The sequence below is a fragment of the Struthio camelus genome, chromosome 22 (genome assembly GCF_040807025.1).
Source record: "Struthio camelus isolate bStrCam1 chromosome 22, bStrCam1.hap1, whole genome shotgun sequence".
Classification (NCBI taxonomy): domain Eukaryota; kingdom Metazoa; phylum Chordata; class Aves; order Struthioniformes; family Struthionidae; genus Struthio; species Struthio camelus.
Genome location: NC_090963.1, coordinates 5401110 through 5416603, shown reverse-complemented (window position 1 = coordinate 5416603; position 15494 = coordinate 5401110). Strand labels below are relative to the sequence as shown.

Below are 15494 nucleotides of genomic sequence, written 5' to 3'. Positions count from 1 at the left end.
CCACTGTGTGGGAGAGAGACACAGGAGCTAAATCTATAAAAACAGCTTGTGCGTGCCTTTCCGTATAGGATTATGGGCGTTTGTGAGAGAGAGATACAGAACCTAAACCTATACAATGCAGCTTGTGTGTGTGAGGAAAAGACAGGGACAGGGGGGTTAAATCTATAAAAAATATCTCATGTGTGTAGGAGGGACGGATGCAGAGAGATTCAGAAGCTAAAACACAGAAACCTTCTCCTCTACGTGGCAAGAGAGAGCTGGAGATTAACGGTTTCTGAGACAGGGGTATTGTCCTCCTCCTTACCTTCTGCTCCCATCACTTCAGAGTGTAGATTACTTCAATGAAATCTCAGAGGGTTTTCCTCCCAGGGATATTTTCCTCTAAAAACATCAGGAATTCAGTGACTTCTAAATATGGTTTAATCTGCAAGGATGATGGGAATGTGCAATTTAGATCCCAGTGCTGGAAACGCATGCATCGATGAGCACCCTGGAAAAGGAATGAAATTCACCTTCTACAGAGGTTTAGTATAAAGCTTATGATTCAAGGTCTTTTCTCATACCCACAACTGTCCTTCTAAATGCACTCTAAACAGAGCCATACATTGCTCTATCAATAAAGAGAAAATTTCACCCACAAAGAACTCCTTTTCCCCAAATGGCCAGATTCCACCTGCGTATTAGCCAACAGTGAATAAAGAGGGACACAAACATGGCTGAACTGAACAGCTGTCCTGAATCCGAACAAAAGCTTACAAATGCTGTTTATGAAATACTGAACCATCTCCTGCTGCTGCCTGCCAATGTGGATGGCACTGAGCAAAGGAGAGTTTCAGACAGCTACTCATACATTATTATTATTATTAATTATTAGTATTTACACTGTGATTAGCATCCGGCAGCCTTAGTCAGGGAACAAACGTTCCACATTGCCATCCCTTGTTACAGATGTTTTTATACCAGTCACAACATACCCTGCCATACAAGAAAAAACATACCTGGCATAAGGCTGTGAAATGTTCAAGTGGATCCACTATCTTGCAGAATATTGCTGATTCCTGGGTTAAAGAGAAAAAAGCCATCAGATTCTTACACTAGCCTCCAGTGGGAAGAAATGGAAATTGCATTATTGTTTGCAGACCAGAGTGGGGGTGTGACGAGACTGGGTGATCCTACAGTTCTTTTCCCATTCTCGATTTGCAGTGATTCAAACCCTTCTCCAGGGAGATGGTTTTAGAAGAAGGTTCAGGATGGTGCTTGAGGATGCATCACAGACCAGAACTGTGCTATTGACTCTTTCTGTTTTGAAAGTGCCCAGAGGCCACAATGAGCATCAGCACAAACAGATCACTGCCTAGGGGAGCACACCTACTCAGCAGCAGTGATGTAGCACAGCTGGCACCAGCCCTGGCACAAGGGCTGAAACTGGACAGCAGATCTAGCTAACTGGCACTGCTTGTCCCCCCTCTCCTCTCTCCTTTCTCTGTCTTCTCAGCCAGCTGCCCAGACCCTTTGGACAGAGGCTCCAGTGCAATTGCACTGCCTGCACACACAGTTTGCAAACGTGACTTATCCCCCCTCCCCCCCGCCTCCTGTCAAGTTGCATAACTACATAAACCTGCATCTGCCTCTGACGATAGTCCAGTTTTCCCTCTTTATTTATCTACCTGTCAGCTCATTTTTCAGTCTCTCTCTGGACAGACCGAAGGAGAGACAGAACCAGATGCTATGGCATGCACTGAATGCTAACTAGCTTGGTGGAACGTGCAAGCATCCTCATGCAGTGGAAAGGTCCTTTTGTAAACATGCTTTGTGATCAAAGGGCTGACGCTTGCTGATATTTTCAATATTAATAATCTCCCAGCTGCCTCACTCCATTCTCTCACTCCCTGTTTACCCATCCTTCATAGTTCACAGAGAGGTAGGGTTTAAAACAACAAGCCAGTAGAAGGAAAGGAAGGTTGTTTAAAACAGGAATTCACATGAAGAATAAACCATATTGAAGTTGAACTGAAATGCATCACATGATAGATACATAAAAAAATCACCGTATTGTCATACGCTGTGCATGGCACAGACTAAGAGGCATCTAAAGACAGGTGCACACATGCATACAAATATAATGTATATTCACATTCACACTCCTACAAAATCCATGTACCGAACATGTTCACGTACCGTTGTATTCACACCTCCTTTCCTATCCACTATGCAGATATATGTGGAATCAGAAAACTGCAACAAGAGCGTGTTTCATCCGTAAAACAGACAAATTACCACAAAAAATACATGCCCATGCAAGCTACTCCCAGAAGAAGACATGTAGACAGCTATTTTTTGTGATGGCTTGTATGTTTGTAGCAAGAAGGCTAAGGAAGCCCAGAGAAGAGAAAGCTGCGCAGAGGCAGAAATAGCTCCAGTAGCATGGATCTGAGAGACAGTGAAGAGACAGTGTTTGGGCCAAGGGCTGCCTGAAAGATACAAAGACGCAAGGAAAGGAGATATTTTCTTCCTGTTTGACTCCTGCTGTGCTCTGTGAAGGAGGATGTGGTATGTTCTCAGTCCATAAGGACTGCATCAAAGACCCCGATCTCTGTGGCCTGCAAACTGAACAAAGCTGATCCTTTAACTCACATGCAGAAGGGTGCTTCCAGGAAGCATGGCACCTGCTAATGGAAAATTAGGGTGCTAGTCAGGGTGTACTTCCATACAGGACACTGCTTGCTGAATCACAGGATTTTCTGAGTCCATGTTCCCACATTTAGGTTGCAAAGTCCCAGGTGCCACTATGCAGAGCTGTATAACTGGGAGCTGTTTAGAAAAACAGTGTGTCTACGCTTTTAGCTACTCAAGCCCTCACTTGTCTGTCAGACCTGAAGCAAGGCTTTCTGACTGCCATACACTCTGTTAACACATACTCTAATTTCTGATACTGCTGGCAATTTGGGTCAGTTTTGCAAAAATATCGATGTTTTGATTCTCATTTTCATCCCTCTGAAATGTATAAAATAAAGCATATAAACAAGACATGTAACCACTATAATTGTTGTGTAATTTTATTACATTCTGGAGACAAAATGTGGCCTACTGCACAGGCACCTGCTGGGTAGTCAAAGCCTTTGGAAACAAGGTCCATTTTTGATCTGTTATAATTTGACAACGTCACAAAAATACAGCACGCCGACTTGCCAGCAAGGGTGAAAATTTATCACCACAAATATTTCGCTTTCCTTCTTTTTGGTATTTAAGGGCTTTCTAAACTCAAAGGTCACAGAGAAATTGCTGAGAGGAATCACAATTAGAGAAAATGTTTCCAGTGAGGGAGAACCTTTCTGTAAGAAATGCATGCCCAGACTGAACAGAAATCATGCCCATGGCTTTATATCATCCCAGGACTGTGCTATCTGCTAGCTGGAAAAATGCACTCCATTTTCAGATTCCTCTTTAGTAGCTGCATCCTAGTAAAATATACTGGGAATTTCAGGCTATCTAAATGCCTGTTTTATCACCTCATCCCTAATATATGCAAAGCATTGATTGCATCTATTGCTAGAATATTGCTTTGCACTACTAGAGCTGCACTTTACAAGCCTGTTTATATAGGTTAGGATTCCACTTCCTTCCTTTCCTGCACAAACAAAAGTAAGCATTTAAATGTGGTAGGTGTTATGTCAGGACATTAGGGCCATGATTTTAACTCCTGATACACGAGGGCATAGGAATCTCAGAAAGCTAACCAAAAGCATCTTCTTCTCAGCCTTAGATGTAACAAGAGGGCAGACAATCAGGCACCAGGATTGTGATCCTCAGTAGCAGCCTCAGCACTGGGGGTCACAGACTGGCAGTCACATTAAGTCATACAGAACTGCCAAAGCTCTAGTTAGCAGTCCTTGGCCTACCCCACCGCTAAGGACAATGTTGGAGGCGCTCAAAATTGCCTCACCCAAGCAAGGAGTGCATCTCTCCAGCATCCTGCCCTCACACCAGCCCTCATCCATCGGCTTTCCCCCTATATTCACAGGACAGTTTTTCTGCCTTAGCAGAGGCTGTGCACTAGGATTCCCCATTGCACTTAAGGGTGAAAAATCTTCCAGGACCAGCAGATGGGGAGTGAAGAGAGGAAGAGAGGTGCAGCATGAAATCTAAACATCTGCTTGCTGTTCATCTTCACCCATGCTGCGCTCAGAAGATGGAGCCCATGGAGGGAGGGAAGGAGAGGATGCTATTGCCAAGAGTTTGCTCAAGATGTTTAAAGTGCAAAAAAGCACTTTAAAAAAGCAGGGGAGTTTGCTTAGGACTCGTGTAGCACTCCTTATGCTTCAGTTTGCTACTAGGCCCACTCCGTCCCCTGCGCCTTTCCTAGATGATACTAATAAGGAACCTGATTAGCATTCAAGGATCAGTTGTGCCAATTAGGCCCTGGTACATACTGGGGCCGTGTCCAAGCACTGAGAGGCATGCTGCTTCTCTGGCTGCCAAGTGCCTTGCGGTCATGCTATGGAGCACAGCCATGGCATCACCCCCATGAGCGGGAGCAGACGATGCTCTCCCCACAGCCAAGTGGGGCAGCGAGGCAGTGCAGAAAGGCTGGGAGACACAGCTCTGCTCCATGGGAGATAGGCTGGATCCCTGGCAAGCTCAACGGGTTTGACTCGCATCAGAGCATAAGTGGCCTTGGAGTGGGGACTATATGCATTCTCATAGAACAAAAGAGGTGCTGGTACATGTGCCCATGCTATTTTGTGGGCCTCCAGGACACTGCGGGATGTTGCCAAGTCCTGGTCTGTCTGTGAGAGGCATAGCCCTGCAGGAAGATGAGATCCCTGTGCAATTCACAGAGCAACTACACAGCAGGGGTTAGAAAGGCAGCTTGATAACCATATTCTCTGGCTGCCAGGTTGCCTGTGGCAGAGGCATACATGACTCCTGACAATGAGGCAGCCACCTGGACAGAAATGCAATCCTCGTCGCCAAATAGAAATGAAAGTCTTCCTGGCTTGCCAGCTAATGCTGGCGGGAGCAGAGCATGAAAGGAGGGGGAACAGAAGACAGGGAGTTCTTCAAAGCATCTATTAATTATAGCATGCACAAATCTCTGGTGATATGGAACAGAATTTAACATTTTCAAAGGAAGGAAAGGAGATCCCCATCCTTCCTGTCTGACTGGAAGGTGGGGGTTGAGGAGCATGTCTGCTGATAGCAATATGCTTTTCTTCTTAGCCCTGGCACTCTGCAATCATGAGAAAGTGCCAGAGAGCAGAAAGGGAGGAGAACTGTAGCCGTCAAGGGGCAGATGAGGATACATGCAAATGTGTCAAGAGCGGAAGAAGCTGCTAGAAGGAAATATACCTATCTCCTCACTCTTGAATATCAAACAGAGTGAATAGCAGACAAAGAGATCATACAGCAAAGCAACAGAGAAGGTCTGTGATGGCACACAGAGAAACAGAATAAACAAGAGGCATACTTCTGCCATATTTAATTTTGATTTCGGAAAAAGGGTAGAAAAACATGGACTGTGATCATCATCAGATTATTTTTCCTTTCAAATCTTTTTTCAGCCAGTAAGCAAACAATTAGGCCTTTGCACAGGCCTAGGACCAGAAACTGTTATGTCCCTGTCCTGCTTGGACAAATAAAATACGTTCTGAAATGGCTACAGTCTGATAGCTATGGCTCTTAGCTATCAAAAATGCCAGCCAGGGTTAAATCTCTTTCTTTTCAATTATTTTTTTCATTAATTAAAGCCCAAGTGACAATAAGCCATCCTATAAAAAACTAAAATGTCATTTGCTTTGACCAGAATTAAAATGAAGCCATACACACACTGAAGATATAATAAAGAAGGCAAGAGGAATAGAAGAAAAACTAATGATCACTAATGATAAGGATGATAACTAATTTTTCCTATATTTTGGTACAGTTGGGATGAGTTATGAGGTCTGCATCCAGAACTGGCTCTCAGGACTTAATATTCTGGTCCAGACCACTAAAAGGATAAGCCCAAGTTGAGACTCCCAGGAAGAGAGGGAGTCTGACAGAGCAGCTCTCAAGACTTTCTCAAAATCATCTCCTCATAAGATGTTTTTAACTTAGCACCCTGGAAGAAAGGCACTCTAAAGCTGGCTCTGAAGTTTCCAGTTCTCCTATAAGGCTCTGAAACTTGCATATTGTTTTCCAGATTGCACCTGCATTTGGATAATTGATAAAAATTTATTGCAACAATAAAAACTGAAAAAAACCTGATAAAACTCTGAACTTCTAACTCGCTCCTTCCTCTCTCTAAACTGAAGTGTGATGCCTGTCTCTGACCTTTTCATACAATTCCCATTCTGTCTTCAAGCAAAGCTGAAGCTGACTATGTGCATTTGCGTATGTGTGCATGTGAAATGTTGACAACCAAACTGCAAAACTTCTTCTACATAAAACTTAGCTGAGTTGGGCCATAAAGACTACGAACTTTTGGGCTCAATACAGGACTGAGTTGTGCCTATGACAGTGTTATCAAGCCTAACAGACAGCCTGGAGTTTGGTCCGGGGTTTCAGCATTGCAACAGCAGCAAGTTTCACCCGGCAGGTTTTCTCCTCACAGCATAAATAGCATACGACGCTCTTTTCCAAGAGTAGAAAGACAACAATGCCAGACAATGTTAAGAAAGCTTTCGGGCTGATCAGCACTGCCCTTCAGTCGGTTTAATCCTCCCCCCTCCCACATTCTGACATGCTACGGGAGAAAGAGCTGTTCTTTCAAAGTTCAAAGGCAGCACGAAATGATATTTACATTTTCCATTGGCATTACTCTTGAATTGCAGGACACCCCATTGCTGAAGGAAGTGGTGTGTTCGATGGGAGGAAAGTGGGAAAATAAGCTGCATCTGCTTGCTCAAAGGCCAGAAGCAGCCAGAAATATGGCTGCTCATTAACTCCAACAAGAGCTGAGGCATCACTATAAACCTGAGCTGCTTGAATTCTCTTCTTTGCTCTGCCTCTGTACATTAATATTGGGAGAAAGAATTATGAGAACATAATGGGAAAGTAATGAAATATGACCAAAGTCTTGCAATGTTGACATATAATGACTCATAATGAAGAACAGGAACAAACAAACAAAAAATCCTCAATTTTTGTGAAATAAAAATAAGAGAGAGGAAGAGGAAGAGAGGGAAGGGCAGAGTGAGGGAGCAGAGAAAGGAAGCAGCTGCTGGAAGTGACTTTTAACTTTTCCACTTAGCGTTTAAAACCCAAAAAGCAATTACTGCTAGGCTTGCATTGGCTTTCTGCACGTTAATTCCCTATTAGGAACAAAATTAATGAGTTTAACAAACTCCTTGTCCTCATAAAGTTGTCCTCTTCATTATTGGTGTTAGTAATCCACCAGGGACCCTGACTCCAAAGCTCAGCAACGTGTCCTGATTTTTTTGAAGTTTAGAAAAAAAGGAAAAAAGGGATAAAGTGGGGTAGAAGAGTTCAAGAAATGGAAAATTAGAAAATGATAGTGGGGCTCTAACCCCTAACTGAATTATTCTGATAATAGGGATAGAGCTGATGAAAGAGGAATATTAACACGCTTCTGTTGGAGGGAGAAAGATCTGACTCAGTGTTGTGTTTTCAGTGCTGGAAAATTCCCGAGTCAAACAGAAAGCAACAGGGTAAGAAGAACGGTGAGGAGGAGCAGAGAGTCTGCCACTGGCATCATCTGCCTTCCAAAGAACTTTACAAACCAGGTATCATTTAACCCACTGCTAAAGCGGAACCGCTTCCGAGGCAGCCTGCAGCCTGCTGGTAAGCAGCATGAGGTGATATTACAAAACAGGCAAGGCCAAGTGAAAAAGATTCACCTATCTACTTGAATTCACCACAGGAAACCTATCTGAAATGGCAGCAATTCACAAAGCAAGGCCTACAAAATCTGCTATGGGACCTCTATTGATACCACAGAAGAAGGCCCTGGATGTGCCTCAGCAGAACCTCAGCTTACAGCCTGACATCCTTGCCGGAATGTCTTTTCCAGAAGCTGGCCCTTCTAAGCACCAGCTGGAGAAATTTAAGATGTTGTCTCCTTACCTCACAGCACTGTTATTGCCCTTCTGTCAGAAATTACTGTCCCTGCAGCTCTGCAGAAAGATTGCTTCTTGAGAGCATTCGTTGATCCACTTCAGTCATAATCGGTCAGCTTAGCTCAAAGGGCATAAATAATACGTTTGCACTAACCTGGCTGAGTCTGATGGAAGCAGCTTACAGAGCGCTCCCGTGAAACATTCCTCCCACAGACAGGCAGACAGTAATCTTTGGTAGAGATATGCGTTACAAATGGCTGGGGAAGGGATGTAGCATTCAAATCTAGAGAGTCCTGCAAAATAAGCATGCCCATAGCCTTACCAGCACAAGGCCCTTTGCTACAGCTGTTACAGTAACAACTGTAGCATCCTACATACCTAGGTTTTAACTTGCAGCCTCCATCCAAAACTTAGCAGGTTTCAGATTCGAGCAGTCAAACTGGCATGGCTGTGCAGAGGGAATAGAGAGTAGATTTCCTAAACAAGCCTGGCCAAGTCTGCAGGAGTCTTAAGCCAGTTACGCTACCAGCATGGTGCTGCCCTTAAATTTTCTGTCCTCAGTACACAGCTGTTTATTTCTACGGAGTGAACAAACACAGCACAGACCCCTCATGGATCAGAGTGCAGAAACTCCTTCTGCTCCCTGACTCAGAGTTCAAAGCTTTCTGGGAACAGGGCGCCCTACATACCACAAAGCATTTGCTGTGTAAAGTCAGAGTTCAATGGGCAGTGGCAGGTTTAAGTCACCTACTTTGTCCTCTCTGTGCATTAGAATTTAAAATCAACAATAAAAAGGCTGAAAGGGGAACTGCTAGGTCTTAATAAAAACAATTTTTAAATCTGTTTGAGATTTCAAATGATTCAGCCTACTGCACAACAGCTAATGTTTATACTGCACTTTCTGCTCAGATTTAAGCACCATCAGCGCTCCCAAACACTTTTTCTTTTTCTTTTAAACAAATTGTTCTCTTTTCTCAGCTCTGCTAGTTCCTAATGGTATGAAAATTCCATGGCCCCTCTCTCTTACTACACAAACAGGGCAGGATTCTGACCTTTGGAAGCCAATGGACTTTGTCACAGGTTGAATGCAAAAGAGATTAGAATTAAATACAGATTCTTGGACTCACAACTGTCACCTGCTCCAAGCTAGAGATCACCAGGTTCCAATTCTGTATAAACCCAGACTGGAGCCAAGTGATAGCTGTTGGATAACTAAGTGAACTGAGTTTCTCTTCAGGAAGGAGAGAGCTCAAGGAACCACCAAATGAGGAGCAAGACAAGAGCTGGATCCCATCCACAGAAAATCATTATGCAAATTACTTTCCTAAACTGGATGAGAACCATATACTTCCTGTTCTTGTGAGCTTTTCCTTTTCCTGTTCTTTGTGAGCTGTGATGTAAGCATATCTCCTCGGTTCATTGCTGAATGGAAGAAGAAGGTCCAGTGACTTAATGCATTACAATAACAATAGACCTGCTCACCAAGACTCGGTGCCATTTGAGTTTTTGCACTGCCAGTCTCACCTTATGCTTCCATAGAATTCTCGAAGTACAGCTTGTCACTGTCCTCTTGCAGCAACTTCATTTAGAGAGTTTCTTCCACTTGTCCTGTTTTGGCCCATGATTTGATAAGCGGGATTGAAACTCAGGAAATCTGCAAGTTCACTTTAGCTAATCATCAGTTTCACAACAAACTGGGCCCCTGGAGTTCCTGATACTGGTCCTGTGACCTTCTGAAAGCAAGAACTCCAATGCCGTTTTAGCACTGTGGTCACAGCTAGATCCAGCATGCATAGAAATAGGCTAAAAATGAGAATAACTGAACAATCTTGATTCTTCATTTTACTTTTGTAAAACAGGAGCCATGCTTAAGGTCAGGCATGTACATGAGTACCCTGCTACAGAGGGGCCTATGTTTCCTATGCATACAGTTTATGATCACTGCTAGCCAGTGAGCATCCCTGTCAGTAGTACAACGGCAACGAGTTTATCTTCAGAACACTGCGCTACTCAACTGTGCTCCATAGCAGTGATTTATTTGTTAAATTCCTAAAGGGGAGGAGGACCCTGGGAAAGCCTCCAGTCTACCAACTACGGTAAATGGCAAATCAGCATTACCATCAGCAATTGAGGATCCCATCTATAGTATATGGAAATAGGAAGAATCAATGGACGTATACTTGTGTCTCAGTGAAGGGAAGGGTATTTGAAATACATGAGCTGCATAGAATACTAGCAAAACATGTCCACAGCTGTGAAAGCAGCTAAAGTGTGTGTGTACAGTGGGTCTCTACTCTAACTCTTTTCAGTTTCCTTTGGAGTATTCCCTTAGCACTAAGACTTCAGCTTCTTCTTTTCATATAGATGATGTTTCTGTAAGAGTAGCTTTCCTGGCTTCTGTGCCTCTCTTCAGTACAGCTGCTCCTTTAGCCTGTCCCAAAAGGATTCACTCCCTGCTGGCTACTTACTCTCCTGGGAACTAGGCAGCAGCAGTTATCTGCCATAACACTGGACAGTCCCTTCCAAAAAAGAAAGCATGTACTGACCATCAAGAATACAATATTTAGGATCCTCAGATTGGAACATAAAAGCAAAACCTACAAGAACGTTCTTCACCTAACTTCTGGTTTTTCAGTTAGATCTTGTTGAAGAAATAAGAGTTTATGCTCAAAAAAAAAAAAAAAACTTCACTTCAGTCCAAAACCCTGCTTCATTGACCAATCTAAGAAGATTGTAACAGTTTGCTCTCATCTTAGCTCTCTGTTTTCAGTTGCACTATCAGTGTTGTTGCATGTCCTGCCTCGCTTGGCTGATGACCCTTTAAAGTTAATGGTCATGGACCTTCCGTTGTCTCTAAGCTAACTCTATTCACATGTTGACAGTTTAAACAGTCCTCCCACACTTGACATGCTGACCTAACCAACTTCCCTCTCTTTTCTTTTTCCAGATTTGGAAATTAACTTCTCCAGTCCCAGCAGGAGAAAATAAAGAAGTTATTTTAGGGAAACTGAGTCTTCCATTAAAAATAGAAAGACACTGCCCTTATTCCTTGTACTGTGCCAATAAAAACACATCTCAACAGTCACTTACCAGCACTCACTCATCATGTGCGCAGAACAGGTTAACCACGTGCAGACTTCGTAAGTACCTGCTATATTTACATACAGGAGGCTCATTTGCTGTTGTTTTTTGTAGCAATGTATAGATGTTAACTTCTGTTAGCGTTTAGAATGTGAATGGTGAAAAGTTTCCCGGCTCTTTCCATCCCCCCTCCACAGACTCTAAGAGGTTATTGCTATGAAGAAGATGAAAATAACTCATCCAAAAGGTTGCAGTCAGAAAACATCACTCAGAAGACCAGATATATAACGTGACTCAGAAATGAAGAGCTAATGCTAAAGAACAAGACTGAGATGTCAAGATCTATTCCAAATTTGACTCATGAAGCTTTGTGAGGTAAGCTAGGGCACAATATGAGTATCAGAACAAAAGAAAGCAAGAAAGAAGGCACATCAGATTTTGATATTTCAAGTGACCAGGAATAATGCACTGCTAAATCCAGGCAAACATATTCAAGATAAAAGGAGTCACATGTTAGCTGCTGCAGAGGGTGACTTATGCCAGTGGTTATAGCACTCTGTTGTATTGCTTGTCCTCATTTATCGTCCCTCTCTACAAGTAACTAAGAGACAGCAAGTAGTATTGATTGAACTGCACCAGGTACCAAACAATCCCTTTGGAGGCTTGGCAGCACAGGAGAGGAAATGCAAATGTGCTGTGGAGGGTAACGCCACAAGCAAAGCATCCAGGAAGAGGAATAAGGAAGCCTTAGAAAAACAGTGTGCTCTTGTTCTTTTCCATTTCCAAAAGTCAAATGCTGCTTCTGTTATTGAAAACGCCATAATCCAGCCAGCCACAAGTGTATAGACCTCTTTTAGTAAATGCTGGGGTTCAGACAGGATACCGGGAGTGGGCTTTTTCTATGACAAATAAATCACCAAGACTAAAATCAAAAGAATCAGAATGAGAGGGGGGGAAAAAAACCCAACCTAAATATTACCTTTAATGGTCAAGTTCCATGTTCCAGCATGCAAAAGTTAGATAATCTCAGAATGAAGCTTATTCAGTCATGTTTAGTTCAGCTCTCTCTGCAGATGCGTTATGATCAATTTATCATTAGAGCGTCCAGGAATATTTTTTCGCTGTGACCCCATCCTCATTCAAAGCTGCTTCTATCCTCATCCAATACACATGGTGCCCTGCAACTGAGCAGCTACTCAGCATTTTGTTTTACTCTCACAGCTCTTTGTGTGGCCCTAAGCCTTTTTTGCAGCATGCTTTTCAAACTCTGCTGTGCATGCAGAACTATTCTCTTTCTCCTGGTCTTTTCTGAAGGGCTTGTCATTACATATCTCCACAAACATGAGTGGATTTATATTTAAAACACCAAAACGGGAGCTCATATGGAAGGTTACTATCCCCGTTTTATACTGTGTTCAAAGGGGAAAGGGGAAACATGAAACACAAATGAGCTAAAGTTTAAATCCTCCTTTAATTTTGTGATCCACTTTGAGATACTCAGGACTTCGTCACATGCAGTAAAGGCTGGCCTAATTAAGAACCTGCTGTGTTTGTGCCTGGCAATTCTGAAATGAATCCAAGGGAAACAGATAGGAAATATGGTGAAACGTACTTGTTTGTCTTCCTTAGATTCATTTCAAAATCTCTGATGATGATAAATAAATATGTAAGATTCTGCTGTGCTCGTCAGAATTCTGAAACTTTGCAAACCCAAAGCAAAACATGACTCTATCCCCTTGAAATCACTTCCATCCTTGGAAGTTCATTTTATTTCACACAGTCTAAGACAGGGAAAGGTCAGAGAAGAAAAATCCTAGACTTCTGAGAGGAACCTGAGTTTTGAAAATTGGGATTTTAATCAAAGCGGAAAGGTTGAAGGAGAGACAGCCTAAGACTATAGGTGCTGTGTTTGTGAACAGACCTAGTGCCTTGTTCCATCTTTGTTTGGTACCATGGTCAAACTGTTGCTGAGAGATGATGTAGCTGTCTAGGCACGGCTCTGTGCAGCGCCTGGGGAGCTGGGTCCAGCAGGAGAGGCTCCAGTGCAGCATCTAACCTAGCAGCAGAGAGATGTGTGAATACGGCTCGGGGGCCTTCCACCGTAAAGATGACAGCAGACAACTCCTCTGGAGCTGGATGCTACAGCTCACCGTAATGCCTGCAAGTTTCACTGGCTAAATTTCAAGCTTGCTTTAGAGACCGGTTTCTCCATAGCTTTCTGACTCTAAAATTTGTTAGGCCTGATCCTCTTTTGGCCTGTAGCCTCTTTACACTTAAGGGGGCTGAGATGTAGTGTAATAGTAATTTACTACAATTTAAAAATCCTATTACCCCCTCAGCATGGTGTTGTATAAATTCAAGGCAGGGCCTTTCATTTTCTAGGCAAAGGTATTATTTGAGTTCCTTTCATAGTCTAATTATTACTTGGCAAATATGATGTTGTGGTGAGTATTTAAGGATAATTCTCAGATAATACCTAATTATATGGTTAATTCTTATAACGATGGGAAAGCCTCAAAGATTCAGAGTCCAGATTTTTTAGATTATCCCAAAACCCCAAATATTTCCCTGCATTTGTAAACTGAGCTAGAATTTATGACTTTTTTAGTATTTCTAGCATGTAAAACAGCCTTTGCTACAGTATCTCCGACACTGATCTCAGCTGCTCGCTGGAATTTGGATTCACAGGTAGGTGTAGACTGCTTTGAACTTCTAAGTGGCCTGACATAGCCCTAAACCTGATTAACTCATCAGATAGCCTGAGGTTGTGGATGATTTATATGACTGAATAGGCAGACCTTTCAGAGAATACTCTCTTAAGGGAAAACGGTTGCACTAAATGGAGAAAAAGAAGGCTTATTAATTCAATTGAAACTTCTAATTCTCTAAAACTCTAATTTTCTATGACGGGACACATAGCGTATGGAGAAGAGATAGGGCTGCAGCGGAGAAGTTAGTTCTCTCTCTCTCAACTGCCATTCAACTGTTCATTGCTGCAAGAGCTTTCCGGAAATGCTGTGATCTGCAGAATGCTGAACTGCTACACAAAGCATAGGCCCAATCAGATACACAAACTGTTTTTCCTGTGCAGTGGCGCAGAGCTAAGCTCCGACCTTCATAGTTCACGAAGTTAGTTCATTAAACCACTTGTGACATCTTGGGCAGCCCCAAATGAAGTTTAGTCTTATCAGGTAGCAAACAAGCTCTTGGCCTCCTGGACTTGAATCTATGAGTCAATACCTCTCCCAGCTGAGACTGTAGACATAATGATTAATTCACTGCTGCCTGAGTAAGCGGCTACATAAATACAGAAGGAATGGTGCCTAGACAATCAGATACTGCCATCTGGGAAGACATATAAACACAGAGATATTCGGAGAGAGACAGACAGACGTAAGACTGTCAGAACTGTTTGAATGGATCAGAGCAAAGGTTCTTCTGGATCACAGCCTTGACAAAGACCAGTAGCTGGTGTCTAGGGAAGAACAGAATATGTTTAGGGTGATCCTGTACCTCTCCTCAAATTCTGGCAATTGGCAGGTTAAGGAACGCTGCATTTAGGTCATTGTATTTAATGGTCATTAGTAGAACTGTCTTCTGTGAACCATCTCATCTGGACAATGAAATGGACAAGGTCCAAGCTTTGCAGACTGTTTTTATGACCTCCTGGCATTGCCTTGTGTAAGTGTTGGGGATGTCATCGTTGAGCTGGGGGGTTATGGGAAAGGTGGGAGTGTTTGAGGGACTCACGTGTGGAGTGATTGCAACATGTTTGAAGCTGGGAAGTCTGGGTTCTACTGTCAGTACCACCTTCGACTCAAACCAGTCACTTCATATCTCTTAGCCTTGATTTACTCCTGCACAATGAGTTTAACAAACTACTTCATGAGGTAGTCTCAATTAATTAGCATTTGTAAAAGTGCTCTGAGATTCCCAGATGGAAGGCTGGCCTGGAATGGCAAATTGCTAATGATAATTAATAGTTATTCATGATCACTTTACAGAATTCCAAATTATTTTCTGAGGGGAAGAAAGCAGGGATGGAGGCTCTCAAGACAGAGATCACTGAAAAACCCCACAACAGTTATACCTCCCTCCCCGCCACCTTCCTCAGCATTAATAGGAAGAACTGACACCTCTTATGAGCAGAGGAACTGCAATGTAATAAAGGGTGAAAAAGGCCTCAGGTGCTCCTGTATGCGTAACACGTTCCTCCTCTGGCATGCAACATAGCTGGGGAAGGGTAAGAAGGGGGAGTGAGACAGCAGGAGTGGATGAACAGAGGTGTTACATTTCTCTCTCAAATTGATGTAAAGGCAGTCCTAATTAAACAGATGTTCTTAATAATACTCTGAC

At 43.0% G+C, this 15494-nt stretch overlaps 1 protein-coding gene across 1 annotated transcript in view; it reads right to left on the bottom strand.

Moving 5' to 3' along the window:
• B3GAT1 (beta-1,3-glucuronyltransferase 1) overlaps window positions 1-8659 on the bottom strand; it is a 90011-nt gene extending 81352 nt beyond the window's left edge. The window contains exons 1-3 of the mRNA XM_068916888.1: window positions 8436-8659; window positions 999-1058; window positions 305-424 (exon numbers count right to left, since the gene is read on the bottom strand). The gene's annotated coding sequence lies outside the window, so the exon portion shown is untranslated. The remainder of the gene's footprint in view (window positions 1-304; window positions 425-998; window positions 1059-8435) is intronic.
• Window positions 8660-15494: the final 6835 nt, after the last annotated feature.